The following is a 20351-nucleotide window of genomic DNA, read 5'->3' as shown; positions in this document are numbered from 1 at the left end:
TTCTTTTGTGCTTCTGATAACCTCTGAATTCAAGGCTTGGCAATACCTTTTACCGGTCCATTTTTGCTGTGGGATCTTCAGCTCACCAACTCCTCTCAAACATTGACATCCTCATAACACATTTCTGCATTTCCTATAAAAGGTGATGTGCTCAGTACGTCAATTGCAGTTTCATTCGTGCCTTGTCATAACCCCCTGCTCTTTGTACTCAATATTCTTGTAATAATTCAGAACATTCTATCAGCTTTTCGAATTATTTTCTGTACCTGCAAACCTTTTGTGATTCATGCACAAAGACATCGATGTCCTGTAATTTCTCACCATACGGATAACATGTTTCTTTCTTATTGTTCGACCAAAGTGGGGAATATCACATTTTCTCACCATTTTCCACATCTTCGTCCACTCACTTCATCTATTTACGTCTTTTTGTAGCCTCCTTATGTCCTGTTCACAACTTAGTTTCCTACCAATCTTTGTGTCATTAGCAATTTTGGCAACCATGCCTTTATCTGAATAATTTACATAAATTGTAAACAGTTGAGATCTCAGTACCAATTCCTCTCACATCATCTTACCAATTTTACGTCTTGCTAGCCTGAAGCATAACTCATTTAAACTGATTACTCTGCTTCCTGTTAGCCAACAAATCTTCTATCACTGCCAATGCACTGTCAACGGCATCACAAGCCTTCATTTTCTGCAATAACTTTGATGCGGCCTTATCAAATGCCTTCTGTAAATACAATACATCCACAGGTTCCCTTTATCTATAGACCACGTTACACCTCAAAAGAATTCTAGTAAATTGGTGAAACATGATCTCCCTTTGACAAAGCCTGTGAGTCTGTGTGATTACCCTGAAATTATCCAAGTATCCTGCTATAACCTCTTTGGTAATAGCTTCTAACATTTTTCCTAGCTAGATATTAAGCAAGATGGGCTTGAGCTTTCTTCCTCCTACTTTTTCTGAATAAAGGATTTACATTTGCTATCTTCCAACCTAATTGAATCCTCCCTGTCCATGAATCTATGAGTTTCGGAATAAAATTTAAAATGTTTCAATGTCTCACAAGCCACTTTTTTAAAGAAATTAGAATGAAGTTTATTGCGGCCTGAGCATTTATCAGCCTGTAGCTCTGTTTATTCTAATTTTCCTGATGTCCTCCTTTCATCCTATTTTTTTGATTTGATGTTGCTTCTTATATTCTCAAATGTTATTTGTCACTACAATATTTGTGTTATTTATATCCTCTATAATGAAATGGAAAATGTCTGTTCAATTCATCAGTCATTTTCTTATTTCCGTTATTAATTCTCTGGTCTCACTTTCTATTGACTAATGCTTACTTTGTTCATTCTGCTTAAATATTTAGAGAAACTCCTACAATCTGTCTTTATATTTCTGGCTAGCTTTCTCTTATTCTCCATATTTCCCCTCCTTATTAATTCTTGATCATTTTTTACTTTTAAAATGAACTGCTGCATGTCTTTGAACAATTATATGTTTTTTCTTTTCATTTGGAGCTATCATTTACATTTCTCGTTATTCATGCATGGTGGATTCCTCCTTTGGAATTTTTATTATTAGTTGGAATGTATCAATTCTGTATGGTCTGAAATAGTCCCTTAAAATTCAGCCACTTCACCTCTAGCAATGTATTCTGCAGCCTAACTTGCCAGTTCACTTTAGTCATCTCTGCTTTTATGCCCTCGTAATGTTTCTCACTTCTAATTTTAAAATATATTCTTGGATACACTCCTCCTTGCTTCAAACTGAATATAAAATTCAATTGTATTATGGTCACTGCTAATTTAGGCACCTTTATTGTGAGATTACTAATTAATCTTATCTCACTGCACAATACCAGGTCTAGTGTAGCTGACTGACTGGTTGGCTCCAGGTCATGCTGCTCCAAGAAACTATCCCAAAAATAATTTGCGGACACCTCATCTAAGCTATTTTTACCCACCAGACTTTTTCCATTTATTTGAAGATCAAAATTTTTCAAGATTATAATTGTGACTTTCTGACAATCACTTATTACTTCTTCCTTGCCATATTGTTAAGTTTTGGGGGACCATCGATCACACTCTCATGATTCCTTGCCTTTATCATTTCTCATCTCTATGCTAACCCCTTCCATATCTTACTTCCCTGAACACAGTTCAGCCCTCTCTATTGTGCTAATATCATAATTCACTAACAGTGACATCCCTTCACCTTTTTTTTAGTTTCCTGACATTCCAAATGTCCCGTACCCTTCACAATTTAGTCCCAGAACATGTCATCCTGCAGCCAGTTTGGCTACCAGATGATGGTTATTTATTTCCATCTGTGCTTTCAGTTTATCCATCCGGTTTTGAATGCTACATACATTCAGACACAAAGCCTTTAGTTTTACCTTTTACTCTTTTTTGTAAAATCTGGTCTTATCTGTTGGGAGAGTCTCAGATTTGTACTTTCTATTTATTCATGTCACGGTCTGTTCATCATTTCAAATGTTCTCTTTGTAATTGGTTCTCCTTTTGAAGTTATCATGTCTTCCCCAAATTTGATATAGATAAAGGTAAAAATGTAGAGATTATTACTTTTGAGTTCTGGTCCTTAATTTGACACCTAGTTTTTCATACTGACTATGCAGAACTCCCTTTGTCCCGCCTATGTTATCGGTACTAGCTGTACTGCAGCAACTAGATTCTCCCCACCCCACTACAAGTTCCTCTCCAGCACTGAAAAGATGTCTGAAACCCTGGCACTGGGTAAGCAACATAGCAGTCCAGAGTCTGAATCTTTTTTGCAGAGAATGGTGTCAAACCCCTTCATTGTACTAATACCACAACATTCTTTTTACTCCCCTCTCTTGAATGGTTTCTTATATCACTGAGCCATGGTCAATTAGATCATCCATCTGACAAGCACTTAGTCCTATTCAGACAAGGTGAAAGAATCTCTGATCTGTTGGACAATTGCAAAGGCCAAGGCTTTGCTCTCAGGGACTCTGTACCCACCTCAATTTCAATTAATCAGTCTCCTGATATTGACTGAAATCAGATACAACCCTCAGAGAACATAAGAACTAGGAGCAGGAGTGGGCCATTCGGCCTTTTGAGCGCACGCCACCATTCAATAAGATCATGGCTGATCGTTTCAGGGACTCAGATCCACTTACCCACATTCTCACTGTATCCCTTAGTTCCTTTAGTATTCAAAAAAAACAATCTGTCTTAGCTTTCCTGAAGTAGTGTCAACTACTTCACTGAGCAAGGAATTCCATAGATTAACAACCCTCTGAGTGAAGAAGTTCCTTCTCAATTCAGTCCTAAATCTGCACCCTCTAATCTTGAGGCTATGCCCTCTTGTCCTAGCTTCATCTGCCAGTGGGAACATCCTCTCTACTTCCATCTTATCTATTCCCTTCATAATTTTATATGTTTCTACAAGATCCCCCCCCCAATCTTCTGAATTCCGATGAATATAATCCCAATCTACTTAGTCTATCCTCATAAGCCAACGCCCTCAGTTCCAGAATCAACCTAGTGAACCTCTTCTGCACCCCCTCCAGTGACAGTACATCCTTTCTCAAGTAAGGAAATCAAAACTGCACACAATATTCCAGGTGTGGCTTCAGCAGCACCTTGTACAGCTGCAACATAACCTCTCTGCTTTTAAACTCAATCCCTTCAGCAATGAAGGACAAAATTCCACTTGCCTTCCTAATTACTTGTTACACCTGCAGACCAACCTTCTGTGAGTCCTGCACAAGGACACCCAGGTCCCTCTGCATAGCAGCATGCTGCAACTTTTTACCATTCCAGTAATAATACTTTTTACTATTACTCTTACCAAAATGTAGGACTTCACATTTATTTACATTGTATTCCATCTGCCAGACCTTTAGCCACTCACTCAATATATCTATGCTCCTCTGCAAAGTTTTACAGTCCTCTGCACACTTTGCTCTGACACTCATCTTAGGGTCATCGGCAAACTTTGACACCCTACATGTGGTCCCAAATTCCAAATCTTCTCTATAAATTGTAAATAATTGCAGTCCCAACACCGATTCCTGAGGCGCACCACTAGTCACTGATTGCCAACCAGAATAGCACTCATTTATCCGCGCTCTTTGCTTCCTGTTAGTCAACCAATCCCTTATCCATGCTCATACTTTACCCCTAATGCCATGTGTCCTTATTTTGTGCAGCAGCCTCTTGAGCAGCACCTTGTCGAAGGCTTTTTGGAAATCTAGGTACACCACATCCACTGGGTCCCCATTGTCTACCTTGCTCATAGTGTCTTCATAGAATTCCAAAAGATTTGTCAAGCATAACCTACCCTTCATGAACCCATGCTGCGTCTGCCCAACGGGACAATTTCTATTGAGATGCCTTGCTATTTCTTCCTTGATAATGGACTCAAGCATCTTCCCTACTACACTGGTTAAGCTAACTGGTCTATAATTCCCCATCTTTTGTCTACCTCCCTTTTTAAGCAGTGGTGTCACATTTGCCGTTTTCCAATCTGCCGGGACTGCCTCAGAGTCCAGCGAATTTTGGAAAATTACCAGTGCACCTGCTTTTTTTCTCGCCATCTCTTTTAGTACCCTGGGATGCATTCCATTCAGGCCAGGAGACTTCTCAATCCTTAGCTCCATTAGCTTGCCCAACACCACCTCTTCCATAATAATGATTGTTTCCAGGTCCTCATCTACCTTTATCTCTTCATCAATTACTGGCATGTTATTAGTGTCCTCCACTGTGAAGACCGATACAAAATACATGTTCAATGCCTCAGCCATTTCATTACATCCCATAACTAAATTCCCCTTTTCATCCTCTAAAGGACCAACGTTTACTTTAGCCACTCTTTTTTGTTTTTATGTATTTCGAGAAACTTTTGCTATCTGTCTTTATATTCTGAGCTAGATTTTTCTCATACTCTATCTTGCTTTTCTTTATAGCTCTTTTCGTGGCTTTCTGTTGAGGTGTGACTACTTCGTGGTGCGAAGCATCCTGGTAACTCTCCCCCTCCCTGATGTGTCACATTATCTATAGGCCAGCTCATAAACTTTGAGCTGAAGCTGCTTGAGTTTCCAATGCTTTTTGCAAAGTGTTTGGTCTGGACCAAACTGTTATCCAAGAACATCCACATGCTGTGACTGCAGCACATCACTTCTTTTTTTTAATTCATTCACTGGATGAGGGCATCACTGGCCAGGCCAGCATATATTGCCCATCTCAGAAGACAGTTAAGTGTCAACCACATTGTGTGGGTCTGGAATCACATGTAATCTGGACTAGGTGCAGATGGCAGTTTCCTTCCGTAAAGGACATTAGTGAACCAGATGGATTTTTCCAACAATCGGCAATGACCTCAGGATCGTCACTGGACTGTAATTCCAAATGATGAAATTAACTGCCATCTTAACGTTTTCAAATGAACTACTGAATTATTTTATTTGATTATTTATTTACTAAAAGTTTTATGCATTTTAGTAACTCTAGCACCAGGTGCCATATCAAGTTGAATCTTACGATTTAAATAAACTTTTGTTCAATTACCAGATATTCACTAAACAACTAGCTTTTACTTCTATGGCATGGTGAAAATAGATTTCTGAAGCTGAAGACGCTGAAGATAACCAGAAGTAACAGAACACCTCTTTCCCTTCCTCCCTTGAACAATGAACTCAAGCACGCTATTGAAAAGTGTACTAACAATCATAGTTTATACGGTCCAAAATTAAAGGTTTATATGACTCACTTAATGAGGATCCAGTTTCAGGTGCTTCTTAATTAATCACAACTGCTCTTCCACTGGACATCTTGTTTAGGCTGATGACCACAGATTTTAAACTGTAGATTTCAATTTAACACAAACTACTCACCTAATTAGATTTGATCAAAATAAAAATCTATTTTTTTTTAACTCAACACTGCAATCACTTAGACCAAGATCAGACTGAGTGAATGCCCTCATCTAATTAATTTCTTGTCACTGCCTCCCCATTACATAATCCTCACCAACATCTCTTTCCCTTCACTCCTGTCTTCCAACCTTTCACTTCAATACCTACTTCTTCAAGTCTACTTCTGGCCTTTCTACATTCTCTCATTTGTCCAGGCTATTCCAAACCTTTCCTCTCTAATCCCCACTCTTTCTTATTGTTTAAATTCTTTTCTCTTCCCCCTTTCCTGTCCTGTGATGCTCCTCCCCTCATTCTCAAATTCCTTCTAGTGTTCTGTGTGTAATTTCTGGAAATAACATTTAAAAGCCCACACGTATTATGTTACTTTCCCATACTACAAATGCTTGATGCATTAATTAGCACAGAATTAGGTGGTATTGTAGAAAACAAGTTGCAAGACAAAACTGACTAATATTTGCCTTCTGTAGTTCGGTCACCTTCATTCCAGTTTTGCTTACTTCAACCAGATTTTGTACAATTGCTACCAAGCATGAACAAATCAACAAAATGTTAGTGAAATAACCATTTGAGAGATGTACATTCCAAATTTCACTTGTATTTCTAAGTAGCAATGTCTCTGGATTAATTTGCTCTGTTCCATAAAACTCTGTAATGGACACTATTTCTGTCACATATTGAACCAATTCAAACACATTACTACTGCAGGACCCCTGGGGTTATTGCTTCTGGTCAGACTCTTACCATATGCATTTTAATTTTGTTGCTGAAGATTTCAACAGTATTTAGTATTGGCAAAACATTGGCAAATTGATGGAGCAAATATCTCAAGGGATTAGCCTCTATTTAAACCAAGGTAAACACTGTAACACTAGAGTTTGTCTGTGGAGTTAATTAAAAGACGTTCCATTGTCATGCAAACTCGTTGCAGCATTCACTCTTCAAACTATCAAATATCAATGTTCTTAAAACACGTACTTTGTTTAAATGTTTAATCTGTTTTAAAATGGTAATCCTTTTCAATCTTCTGATTTAAAAATAAAATCAAGCACTGCATTCCCAATTACAATCTGGTTACAATCCAACTATGTAGCCTACTAAATACATCAAAGAAATAAGACCAACTGAGAGCCCAAATTTGGATCCATACAGAGATAACAAGGTGTACAGCTGGCTGAACACAGCAGGCCAAGCAGCATCAGAGGAAATGAAGGACGGTCTAGGCCTGAAATGTCAGCTTTCCTGCTCTTCTAATGCTGCTTGGCCTGCTGTGTTCATCCAACTCCGTACCCTGTTATCTCAGATTCTCCAGAATCTGCAGTTCCTACTATCACAGATACGTACTTGCCCTCATCCACACCAACACCACAAACTCGGTTCTGCTCTCTATGGTCTTAATACAAATCTTAAGCATAACAAATGAAGGGTTCTACATTCCTGACTGAACCAATAGCACAAGAAGCACAAACAGAATGAATCTATTTATCAAGCTGAAAGATAATGTATTAAAGTATCACAATGATGTCCCTTCCTTTCATAACATATTCCAAATTATAGTATATTTGTTAAAGTACCTAATTTTCATGCAACTGGTATGACGTTTAATGGCCACCCACTTCAAAAAGTGTTATGCTGGTATTTTCTTTGACATAGATGGTAGTCACAGCCATTTGCTTAAATAAATACGTATATCAATAGGAAAATAGTTCAAGATTAATAAAAACAGAATCTGTGGAGAGAAATCAGACTAAGTGTTTCAAGTTCCGTGACACTTCTTCAGAACTCTAGTTAGAACTTCAATTTTGAAGGGTCACTCGACCTGAATTGTTAATTCTGCTTTCTCTCCACAGATGCACAGATGCTGCCAGACCTGCTAAGCTGCTTCAGCGATTTCTGCTCTTGTTTCAGATTTCCAGTGTCCATGGTTCTTTGTTTTATTTTACTTCAAGATTTAATTGGACTGCAAAGAATGACATTTACGTAAAAAGCATTTCTCCATTTGTATACTTTATTGATGCAGAATATTTTACACTGTGGAAAATCTATTCAACATGTTGGGTGTCATTTCAGTGCTCATGGAGGATAACTGAGCAATTCTATTTGTCCTGAATACATGCAATGATTTACATGCAAGTCAGTAGTTTCTGCCTGCTTACTCTGATGTGGAAGTGCCTTCGCCAGGAATTATTAACCATCATTACCAACTAACTGCACAGTAAAATCCAGCTGTTATTCAGTTTTCCAAGTTCAAACACCTCTATATCATAATGCAGCTGTGCTGCAGACTGTGAAAACAGTGGAATATTTTCTTGCATATCAAAAACTATTACTGCAAATGCAACAGCAGACATCTACCAAAATGTGTTTTCGGAAACTGCTGACTATGCTGGTGAACATATTAATGTATAGCAGTGCGCATTGCCAGTGTATCTTATACAGAATACTCACTGGAAGAAGTATTAAACCTTGGTAGTTTAATTCTTCCCTGGCAATTTCCAGAGCTTGAATTGCACATTTATGGCATTGGGGTTACTTTTAGCCATTTGAAGTGTGAGGAAATATGGGCCTAGTGAATTAAACCATAACATAATTTCCTCAGGCAAACAGATCATACCACTAGAATCTTTGCCTAAACTGTGCAAAATTGTTCATAGCCTGCCCTTCCACCCTCTCATCAACACAGCACCAATTATGCATTTTATGAATTTGTAACCACTTTCTAATAAGAACGCCTTTAAAATGAAAAATATGTGGTCATGAATTCATCAAGCACTTAAGTTAGAAATAATTGATGTACAATAAGGTTTCTGTCATTCCTTTATACTTGGTTGGAGATGCCATAATTCAGCTGATGTGATAACCAAAATCCTGCCCTGAACCAGGAGTCAGAATTATTGAGAAGCAAGATGGATTTAAAGTCTTTTCTGGGAGGGAGTTACAAACTTAGTTGAAGAAGTTACTGAGCCATGTTAACATTACAACTTTATTCTTAATTTGCACTCTGATGAATTATTAAGTACAGGCAGTCCCCAGGTTGCAAACAGGTTCCAATCTTGAGTCCATTTGTAAGTTGGCTTGTACGCAAGTCAGAACATAATGCAGGACAATCTAAAATAGCCATTCATAAGTACAGGAAATGTTCAAATGTCAGATCTTTAAAATTACACAACTGTAAGAGATCATGCTTATTAATAGAAGCATTCTTAAGTCAGCCATTTTTAAACTGGTGACTCATTGCATTGTTACTGCTACGTATGACTAGATCCCACTCCACTATTAGCAAGGCTCTTTAGCAGTATTTGAAATTATGAGACAAGTATTGCTAGTAAGTAGCTAGAATATACAGATACTATTTCTTTTTCTTTAGATAAACATATATTTAAATGTACTTCCTCTTTGTTCTTTTAAAGCAGAAATGAACATCACCCCAAAAAGCCAATCAGTGGAAGCAGAAAATAATACCTGGTTAGAAGAAACAGAGCTTCCTCTCTTCAGAAGAGCAAACATTTCAATTTGACACACAATAAAGAGACTCAAAGGCACAAAGAGTAAGTTAATGCCAAATTTAAAGGGCAGATTTGTCTTTTGATCATTTATCTACCAGGAATTTAATTATACATGATCAAAAATCCATGTGATCCTGAATTTTTATCAACTGGCATTCCATCTGTTTGGCTTGGATTTAGACCAGAATTGGAGAGGCTTGTTAATCAAATAGTGACACAGATCAACACACAACAGCAACAGCCACTGGGATGAATGACTGATCTCCTGACCAAGCTTTTTCACCACCTTGAAGGTATGTTGAGTGGTGACATAATCTACAGTCACTTGGATGGTTGCATCCAAGAGGCTTCACATCATCCAGGATGGGGACGCCCATTTCATCAAGTTCCTTGCCACTGGACACTAGTGCATTGTTTTTCATTTCGATGAGATCTCATTGAGCAACCAGACAAATAAGCTTCATTGTGATCTGCTACTGTTCCTTAATACCAATGTTACATCCTTCTTAATCTGAACAAGCTTTTATCGCTCTTCAACAACTTGTTTTGTTTTCTCCAATGTGATTCTAATGGCACCTAATGAAGAAAAAAATACAGTACCTTACTCTGCACAATTTGCATTAGCTCACAGTCATTTTGTGAACTTATTGCACAGTTGACTTTCGATCTGACATGGCAATGCTGCAACTTTGATTCAATGTGAGAGATTTGCAAGCTCCAGCTGTGTTTTATGTTTCACCCCCATTCTTTATGTTCCTTTAGCATTGTTATCCTTATGGCCTCTATGACCTTTCACTATGCCCTTGTTTCTGTTGAGCTGCTTTGCATATATATTACTTTCTGTATTTTACTCCAGAGCTGATGACCATGTAAATTTCCATGCCCTTATTGGTCCTACACTGTACCCACCATGTAGAGGTGAGAGATATCACAACCTGTTTGAAGCCCCATCCCAAACGTTGGAGCTCCAAGTTCCCTCAATTATGAGATCCCACATTATTATTTCAACAACTGAGTGCAATGAAGATCTTCCCCAGACTAGAGTTTCCTGTTTTCTCTAGGAATCCTTGTGCTCTCCCTAACTATTATTAACTGTACCTCCAGGCCTGGCCCTTGCCCACTGATCAGTTGGAGTTGGCAGGACTGTGCTAACTAATCACTACCCACTCTCTAGACTGATGTCTCAACAGCACCCTGACTGACCTACATACAATTCTCAGGCTGGTTAGGACTTGACTTGTGGAACTAATCATGGCCCAATTCCAGAACTGCAAGGAAATGGATTCCTGGACTAAAGTAGGACTGATTGCCTGATTGTCCAAGGTCAAATCCCTGCACCGGAATAAGATGAGACTCTTGATTTTCTATGGCAGTATCTCCTGACTGAATGTAGACTCCTTACCCCACTAAGGACTGTTTCCTTTCAACTTTCAACACAACCATTTGTTTGAAACACTTGCACTGCATTTACCTGTCACAAAGTACTGGCACATTCTGTAGGTATGATGTGAACATAACATAAATTGCATGCCTGCCCCGTGATTATTCACTGTCACAAGCTATCTGCCTCTCCCTCTGTGCTTAAAAGCCATGCAAGTCACAGAAGCTGGCAGCCTGCAATTGTGCACTAATGACTCTGAGCACTAAGAAAGCAATGTAAACCACGGTGTATGCTAAAAAAGAATTGTGAAGTGCCCAGAGGCTAGTAACAATAAAATAAGAACAAAAGTGAGTTAACACTAAGAAAACAAGCTGTAGGAAAGAGCCATATGATGGATCCTGCGTAGATGTATAAGATTCATTTTGATCCCTGCGCACAAAGCAACTTGGCAGAAGTATGCAAGTTGCAGGATCAACTGAGCTCCACAGTAAAGTGCTGAAAGGCTGAAGAATGTCTGAGTTGATCTCAGAACAAGCATGGCATTTTGAAGCTGGTGGTTTTCTGATGCCAAGTTATGTGGTCAAAGGGTTGAGGACATTGGAATATGCAGGGATGTTGTGATGCAGACACATGTGTATGATGGCCAGGACAGGAATTCGGTGAGTTGCTGCCACCAGGTATCTGCTCTGATTTACATGTCTAGTTTCTCAATGAAGGCAAGAAGAATTGGAAGTGGCATATAAAGATGACATGTTGGAGCTTTTGTTAGATGTAAATACATGGAAATAAGTCAGTCACAACTCAGTATTGAGATTAGACTTGGGGGAAAATTGAGAAATCTTTCTCTCCACCGAGAGTTTGATTTCTCACCCTCATTGTATTTTCTCACCTTTCTTTCCATTACTCACCCTACACCAGGGAGGGAATTATTCTACATCTAAGTAGTGTGTAAGGAACAGTACAAAAGATTTCCAATAGCTGAGTTTATCTACTGCGAGGGCGGGTGGTGAGTCTGGAGGGGTGGAGGTGATAAGTACATTTGCAGATGACAGGAATTTGAAGATTGGCTGGGTGGTTGACAGTGAGGAAGAAGGTCTTAGTTTACAGGAGGACATATAAAATCTGGGTAATGTCATAGAACAGAGACACCTAGGGGTTCAGGTACATAATTCTTGGAAATTTGTGTCACAGGTCAACAGTCTAGTTAAGAAGACATTCAGCATGTTTGCCTTCATTGCTCAGACTTTTGAGTTTAGGAGTTGGGACGTCATGTTGAGGTTGTACAAGGTAACAATGAGGCCTCTTCTGGAGTACTGTGTGCAGTTCTGATCACCCTGTTGTAGGAAGGATATTATTAAACTGGAGAGCGTTCCGAAAAAAAACTTATCAGGATGTTGCCAGGAACAGAGGATTTGAGTTATAGACATAGGCTGGATAGGCCGAGACTTCTTTCACTGGAGCACAGGAGGCTAGGGGGTGACATTCTGGAAGTTTATAAATCATGAGGGGCATTGATAAAGTGGACAGCAAAGGCCTTTTCCCTAAGATGAGGGAATTCAAAACTAGTAGGCGTACCTTTAAGGTGAGAGGATAAAGATTTAAAAAGGGCATGAGGAGCAACTATTTTACATAGAGAGTGGTTCGTGTGTGGAATGAACTGCCAAGGAAATGGTGGATTCAGGTACAGTTACAATGATTAAATGACATTTGGATAAAGACATGAATTGGAAAGGTTTGGAGGGATATGGGCCAAACCCAGGCAGGTGAGACTTATTTAATTTGGGAACATAGTTGGCATGGACTAGTTGAACAAACGCGTCTGTTTCCACGCTGTATGGCTCTATAACTATGATTTGTAATAAGCTTAAAGCTTAGTTCAAAAACTTGAGTTTTGGATTTTATCTTTGAGGAAAATCAATTATGAAATATCTTCATCAAAATGGAAGACATTATTGAGTGAAGTGCTGCTGTTTATAATAGTTTGAATATTTTTCTACTCATTAACAAGAATAGACAAGTATTTTATTGGTGGTAAGGAATGTTATATTATTGTCAATGTGCCAAAACACCCACCTACTTAAAAGCAGTTTGCCAATTTTATGATGAATTTTAAATTATTTAAAAATATTATTTATCATTGTATACCAACAATGACTCATCACCACTCTGCTGTTACAGCATTTTCAATAACAATTCACATCTGATTAACTCTTGCTGTTCAACAAAACTTGAGCAAGTAAAAGCATGAATTGCATTTTAAAATGATTCTTTGTATCTGAAGGACTGAGAGGCTATTGAAAAACGTGATATGACAGTGGCCAAAGTCATTTGCAGCTCACACTTTCCACAGTTTGCCTTATAGAATATCGGAGAGATTAAACAAGCAAAGGCATGTACAACTCACAACAGGGACCATTCATACACCAGTAACAGTAAATTTTAGCTCATTATATAAGTGCAGTCTTAGGAGTTCTTCCAGCACAATGGTATTGGCCCTACCTCTGAGACACAAGGCCTGGGTTCAAGTCCTATCTGCTTCAGATGTGTGTCATAAAAGTGTGTCTGAACAGGATGATTAAAATAACTATAAATGCAGTCTTGCTTTTTTTTGTGTAAATCACATCAGGAATGAATGATTGGCAATTTCAAAAAAACAACCAGATGGCAATACCAACTCATTATTTTGTGTGCAGATGACACATTTTCTCCCATCTAACAAGGGGTGCATTTGCACTCCCAGCAACACGAAAACTGAAATTTTCCTGGGTTCTGGACACAAATGTATGTCATATTTTTGCTATATAGTATGATGGGATATTGTGTGTCTCTGGGTTATTTGTTTCTTGCTGTAGCAATCTATTAGCTGCAGTTTATACATCAAAATGGTCTAACGAATGAAAGCAAAAGTTATTGCATATGAATAATATGTTCGCATCCAGCAAGGTACTCTCATCTGACTGCATCGCTGTACTGACCCCCATTGTATTTAGCCAATTGTCTAAATACGGCATCATGAGTCAAGCTAACAACTTATTCATTTTGTGATGGAATCTTGCTGGAGCTCAACTGACTAGATATAAAGCAATGAAAGAAATTAATTGCCCCAGTTACACTCAGCAGTGGGGAAGAAGGATAGATTAATGCATATTTAAACAAGAGTAAAAGAGTAATAATATAAAAGTCTTTCAGGACGAGATTGCTGCTCTGCAGTGTTTCTTGAGCAATTGGCTAGTTAAATCATTTTTGGATGGTTTTATTATTTACTCATTTTCATTGATTTTTCTCGTAGAGTGAGACAGCAGGAAGAAAGATCCTTAGCTAAACAGTTATGTGAAAAGATCAAAAATGAATTAAGCATGTCTTCCTAAAGCTACTTACATGTGGATCAGTAAAATTCCTAATAAATTAATTATGTAGATAACAAGTTGTAGTATTTATTCTTTTCACCTGCATTCATTCATGAAAAATAGGTAATTCAATGTTGTGGCTGTTCAGTGGATGTTACTGATACCGTTGACATTGATAATTAAATAGGTGATTGTGATTCTTAACTTGGCAGGTTAATTCAAATTTCTTTGTCCATTTGACAATAGCTGGCTGGCAGCACTCAAAGTGAGACAGAGTCTTTTCTTTATTTGCAGTGCAAGGTTGTCGAGTGACTTTTTCAAACCTATGGACTACAGAGAAACTGGCCCACTGACTAAGATGTCAGACCACTAACATACACAGGCCAATGTGAAACATTACTTGTAAACCTCGTTTTTGGTATATCTTTGGAAGGGCAAGACACAATCATGTCCACAGGAGATGCTTCCCTCTAAAAATGGGGTTTCCCTGACACTGTGCAACTTTCCAGAGAGCCATTGATTTCATCTGCGGTCATTTTTTTCTGTATTAGTCACTTATAAAAAACACATGTTGGAATTCAATGCTTTATAGCCCACAGGTGATCCAGAATTATGATCCATGGTTGTGCAACAAGTAATCAAAAGGTTGAATCAATTTTGACATCACATAGGTTGATTTATAGCTGAATTATTGAAAAGAAATATTTCCGCAACAAGTCAAAAGCATATTAATAGTTATTAATTTATAATGGGTTAAAAACAACACTATTCAATTTTAATTTGATTAAATTATTTATTTGCTTGGACAATAAATAGTTTGGTGTGCTGTTATTTATAAGAGTGACATTTATCATGGTGACTGAGCAAAATCAATTGCATAAGTGAACTGCTCTGATCAAACCTTTTATTCGTAATAATGAATTTTAGAAACTATTAATAATGCATTTTCTATTTTAAAACGTGACTGAGTTTGTGTTCTTTCAAAACGTTAATCATCTTGATTGTTCATAGGTTCAGCACTTCATTTCACACACAGCAAATTTTTTTGTGATTAAGTTCTGCTATTTGTATCTTCATCTTCTGTAAATTTACTTATTCATACTAACATTTCCACATACTTTTGCCCATTTTGGCTTCAATATTCACTTATCCAAAATTTTTTGGAACAAAAGGAATGCCTGGGAAAAAAATTAGGCACATTGTATTTCTGGAGCTGGGAGAAGTAGTGGGGTCGTGATAATGTCACCAGAGTAGTAATTCAGAATTCTAGGCTAATGCTCTGGAGACATGGGTTCAAAACCACCATGGCAGAATGAAATGAATTCAATACACAAAAAAAGCCTGTAGCTAAAAGCTAGCCTGATGGCAAACCATATAAGCATTGTCAATTGTGTTAAAAATCCATCTGGTTCACTAATTACCTTTATAAAGGAAATCTGTCATCCTAACCAGATCCGGTCCTTCAGATTCACAGCAATGTAGCTGAAATTTAACTGCCTTGTGAAATGCCTGTCAATGCACTCAGATCAAAGCACAACAAGGAATGGACAATAAATGCTGCCCCAGCCAGCAATGCTTATGTCCCATGAATGAATCCAAAAATATGATTGTGTGAGATTGCCATGTTGTACATTGACCCATATGTCAGTAATCTGCGTTTAGCTGCACTGCTATATAGTGTGTTACTGTACATTTGTGCATTAGTATCAGTGAGTACAGTAAAGATGATCAGTAAGTCATAATTATTTAAGAGTAAGTGAGTTTTAATCAGTAAACAGCCCAAGAAAGTGTTGACACTCGCTGAAAACATGACAGTATTAAATGAAGAAACCTTTGGCTAAGGAATACACTGTTAAGAATCTGCAATTCGGAATGTTAAGCATTCTAAGGATAAAACAAAGGTCAGCGTTCATGTCTCTGGTAGTCATACTGCCAGGTTAATTTTCTGTGAACGGGGGAGTTTCACAGTTGGAAGAAATTGAGAGGCTGCTTGATCTATGGGACCGTCCACCAGTTTCAAAAAATTCCCAGTTAATGGCCCAATAATTAGAATAGACTCTTATATTGTACCAACATATAAGTAGTTAAGAGAGTATTATTGATGCTGCTGATATAACAATGAAGATGAAGGAGATACAGAATGGCTTCTTTGCTTTCCAGAAGATTTACGTCCAGTACAGGATGGTTTGACTGCTTGAGAAAGTTTTTAAGCCTTCAAAATGTGATGTTAGTCAGAGATGCTGGATCTGCAGATGCATGTAGATGCACGAGAGTTCCTGGAAGAGCTTTGTGCATGTACTGAGGAGAGATGGCCAGCCAAAACGGTCTTTAAAGCAAATAAAGCTGGTCTGTTCCAAGTATAAACTAGTGCTCACTTATAGGTCATACACCTTGAAGTTCATAAAGGAAAAATTAAATCTATTTTACCAGTTTATTACAAGCTCAACAGCAGTATTTGAATTGCAACAGCAGAAGTGTATGTTAGCCAATTTGAGAATTGCTTTCTACATGAAATCAGGATTTATTTCTCAAGAAGAACTTGTTGTTGATGGCTGACCACCTGAGATCAACAATAGAAGTGGACAAAAAAAACAAACTGCAATACAAACATGAGGGGTGGAATCTTATAGAGGTCTAAGTCAAAATGTGTGGCAGAATTAAGTGAAGAATGTGGTAAAGACCATCTCGATGTCAAAATCATTTCACTCCACCTTTTATATTTTTCACAAACAGTGTGGTGAGATTCTCACTAAGCAGCGGTGGGATGCTCATTGATTTTTAAAAGCCTAGTTAAGAGTCCTCATTAATTGTCATACCTCTATCTTACCAAACTCACTGAATATACCCAACATCAAGAAAACTTGACAAAGAAACCAGAGTGAGCACCGAGTGAATTAAGCTCACTGTTTGTGAGTCCAGGCCCTATACGGAGTGGTCAAATTCGGGACCCTCTTTTCATAAGCAGTGGGGAACCAAATGATGAGCAATGAATTCTTGTATCTTTCTGCCCTATAGGCTATTTCCTCCCAGAAAAGGAGACAGGCAGGTATTTTGAGCGATGAAAACAGCACAAGTATTAGTCCAGGTGCTAGTGGAAGATGTCCCGCACAAGTGACCAGGCAGCACAGAGGATATTCGGGGCTAGTGTTGTCAGGGATTAGGGTGGGTGACAACAAGTGAGAGAGATGACACAGGCAATTGTGAGAGCGATACAGCATGAGCCTTGGCAAGACATGAGTACAGCAGCAGAGATTGTGTGTGCCAAAGGTGAGGAGAAGATAGTGATAGTTACCCTGATGGAGTGGAAAGGGATGTTGACCTTCTTCCTATATTGCTGGATTTTCTCCAGAATGACTGAATCAGCTTTAACCCAGATAGCAACTTAGGCCAGGTTGGCATGGTCTAGTGTTATGGCCTCCACCGCCAGTCCTGGGAAGAGGAAGTCTTGCACCAGCTCCATCTTGTCCAGAAGAGCTCTTGCCCTATATCATGTGTCAGGAGCTAAGTCTCAGGCTGACAGGGTTTTTCTGGGTGGACAGCAGCCTTACAAAGAAGAAATGGCAAAAGGGGTACCAGTGTTCAATAGGTAGCCACTGAGTGGCAAACTGTTCTGGGAACAGCATAGGTAAGATGGGACAGAAGCCAAGTGTAAGAGATGCCATGGGCTGAAGTAAATAATTAATGTGTTGAGCTTTGTAAGATACCAGTGTGGGAAGTCACTAAGCCTTGCAGTGCAAGACCCTCCAAAAGAGTCAATGCAACTCTGAATTAGCCAAAAATCATAAGATTTGGACCAGAGATAGTAAGAACTGCAGATGCTGGAGAATCTGAGATAATAAGGTGTAGAGCTGGACGACCACAGCAGGTCAAGCAGCATCAGATGTTTTGAGTCTAGATCTTCTTCAGAAAAAAATTCTGAAGAAGGGCCTAGACCCGAAACATCAGCCTTCCTGCTCCTCTGAAGCTGCTGGGCCTGTTGTGTTCATCCATCTCTACACTTCATTATATGAGTTTTGGCCCATCCTCTTTTGAAGAGTGATTGACACTGTTATTGCTCCATATTGAGAATGCTACAACATTCAAAAGCATTGGACAAAATAGTGGAAAATAACAATGTTTTCATCTATTGTCACCCCACCCTCCTTCTTCATTCCCTCAGTCTCCATTTCCAGAAAGCATGTGATCAGGTGCCACATCAAGTACTAGTGCAAAAAATTAAGGCTGATATAGGGGTAACATGGCGAGTTTTGAGAAGATTTGCAGCTCAGGTTGAGGTTCTGGATGTGAGTTTGCTCGCTGAGCTGGAAGGTTAGTTTTCAGACGTTTCGTTACCATTCTAGGTAACATCATCAGTGAGCCTCCGAAGAAGCGCTGGTGTTATGAACACAGTCTGTCGAATTCTCAGCAACAAACCCAAACAAACAGACAAAACGGGCTCAGAAACCATAACCACTCTCCCCTACATCAAAGACATGTCCGAAATGACTGCCAGACTACTCGGACCCCTTGGCATCAGGGTAGCCCACAAACCCACCAACACACTAAAACAGCAGCTAATGAACTTAAAAGACCCTATACAGACAACAAATAAAACGAACGTCATCTACAAAATACCTTGCAAGAACTGTGACAAACACTACATTGGACAAACTGGCAGAAAGCTAGCCACCAGGATACATGAACATCAACTAGCCACAAAACGACATGACCCACTATCACTCGTATCCTTACAGACAGATAAGGAAGGACACCACTTTGATTGGGACAACACATCCACCCTAGGACAAGCCAAACAGAGACATGCACGAGAATTCCTAGAAGCATGACATTCCAACCGGAACTCCATCAACAAACAAATCACATTGATTTGGAGCCAATCTACCATCCCCGAGAAAAAGAACAGGAAATGACATCACCAACCCAAGGAAACCTAACCAGATAAATAGAAAGCGGGACATAACACCAGCGCTTTGTCGGAGGCTCACTGATGATGTTACCTAGAATGGTGACGAAACGTCTGAAAACTAACCTTCCAACTCAGCGAGCAAACTCACATCCATAGGGGTAACATATTGGCATGAGAGAAAAACTGACGAACGAACAGAAACCTAAGCAAAAATTGATCTTTTTACTGGTCCCACCAGATGAATTTACAACTCAGGATTATATGTTGTGTCAAACAGCAGAAGCAGCAAACTATAGACAGAGCTAAGTGATCCTGCCACAGTCATGAATGGTGAATCAAACAAGCAACAGAAGGAGGAAATTCTTCTGAACATTCCCCAACATCAGCCTGAAGTGCAAAATATATGATGCTGAGAATACCCCCCGGAGATCCCTACCTTCATAGAAGTCAATCTTCAGCTAATTTGCTTCACTCTCTGTAACAAGAAATTGCCAAGTGGAACTAGTGATTTGAGTTTCAGAACTAGTCTCATCTCCAACGAAGCTGCTCCAGTTAATATATCAGCATCTATGCAGCACTGTACAAAACTACCCAATATTTCTTGACTTGAAAAAAATGTAATCCAGTGAATAACCACTCCAGCAAGCTACTCTCAATCATACAAGTAATGGATGGTTTAGTCGATGGCTATCAGGCAATACTTACTCACCAATAACCTGCTCGGTCTCGGTTCTATTAGGACCACTCAGCTTCAGATCTCTGTGCTCTCTTTACCTAAAAATAAAAAAAAAAATTAATTCCAGAAGTGAAGCGAATGTTAATGCACTCACCCTCAAGACAAGACCTCTCTGATTCAATGTGACATTAAGGATCCCGAGCAAATTGAGGTCAATCAGAACTCAGCAGAGGGAGAAACCGTCTGCTGGCTGTGTGATGCATATCTCAAAAGGTGCATTTATGGAATCCCAGGACATGCTGCAGAGTTCCTCAAGACATGGAATAGGCGCCTTTATCTCCCACTAAAAAATGACAACATCCTGCATCATACTTTTAGCCTAATAAAACATCCTAAGATGCTACATGAAAATATTTTTTAAAAATGCCGCATACAAAGTTAAAAGAGCAGATGAATGAAAATTTAATCAAATATTTGCTTTTAAAGAACATCTTAAAGGAATAAAGTACATTGAATAGGTGAAGGCATCTAGGAAGAGAAGACACTACAGGTTATTTTCTGGTTATAGTTAGATTGCTCAGGCCAGTACAGTTTCATGCTCCTGG

The 20351-nt window shown here is 38.8% G+C and overlaps 1 protein-coding gene across 5 annotated transcripts in view; it reads right to left on the bottom strand.

Moving 5' to 3' along the window:
* Positions 1-20351, bottom strand: part of fhit (fragile histidine triad diadenosine triphosphatase) — a 985246-nt gene that overhangs the window by 832677 nt on the left and 132218 nt on the right. For 2 of the 5 annotated variants that reach the window (XM_059649946.1, XM_059649947.1), the window contains exon 2: positions 19776-19844. The exons of 1 other annotated variant lie outside the window; for it this stretch is intronic. The gene's annotated coding sequence lies outside the window, so the exon portion shown is untranslated. The remainder of the gene's footprint in view (positions 1-19775; positions 19845-20351) is intronic. 2 more of the 5 variants (XM_048547336.2, XM_048547335.2) reach the window with 1 other exon arrangement.

This window comes from Stegostoma tigrinum, chromosome 11 (genome assembly GCF_030684315.1).
Source record: "Stegostoma tigrinum isolate sSteTig4 chromosome 11, sSteTig4.hap1, whole genome shotgun sequence".
NCBI classification, from domain to species: domain Eukaryota; kingdom Metazoa; phylum Chordata; class Chondrichthyes; order Orectolobiformes; family Stegostomatidae; genus Stegostoma; species Stegostoma tigrinum.
Note: the sequence above shows the minus strand (reverse complement) of the source record. Positions and strands in the feature narration are given on the sequence as shown.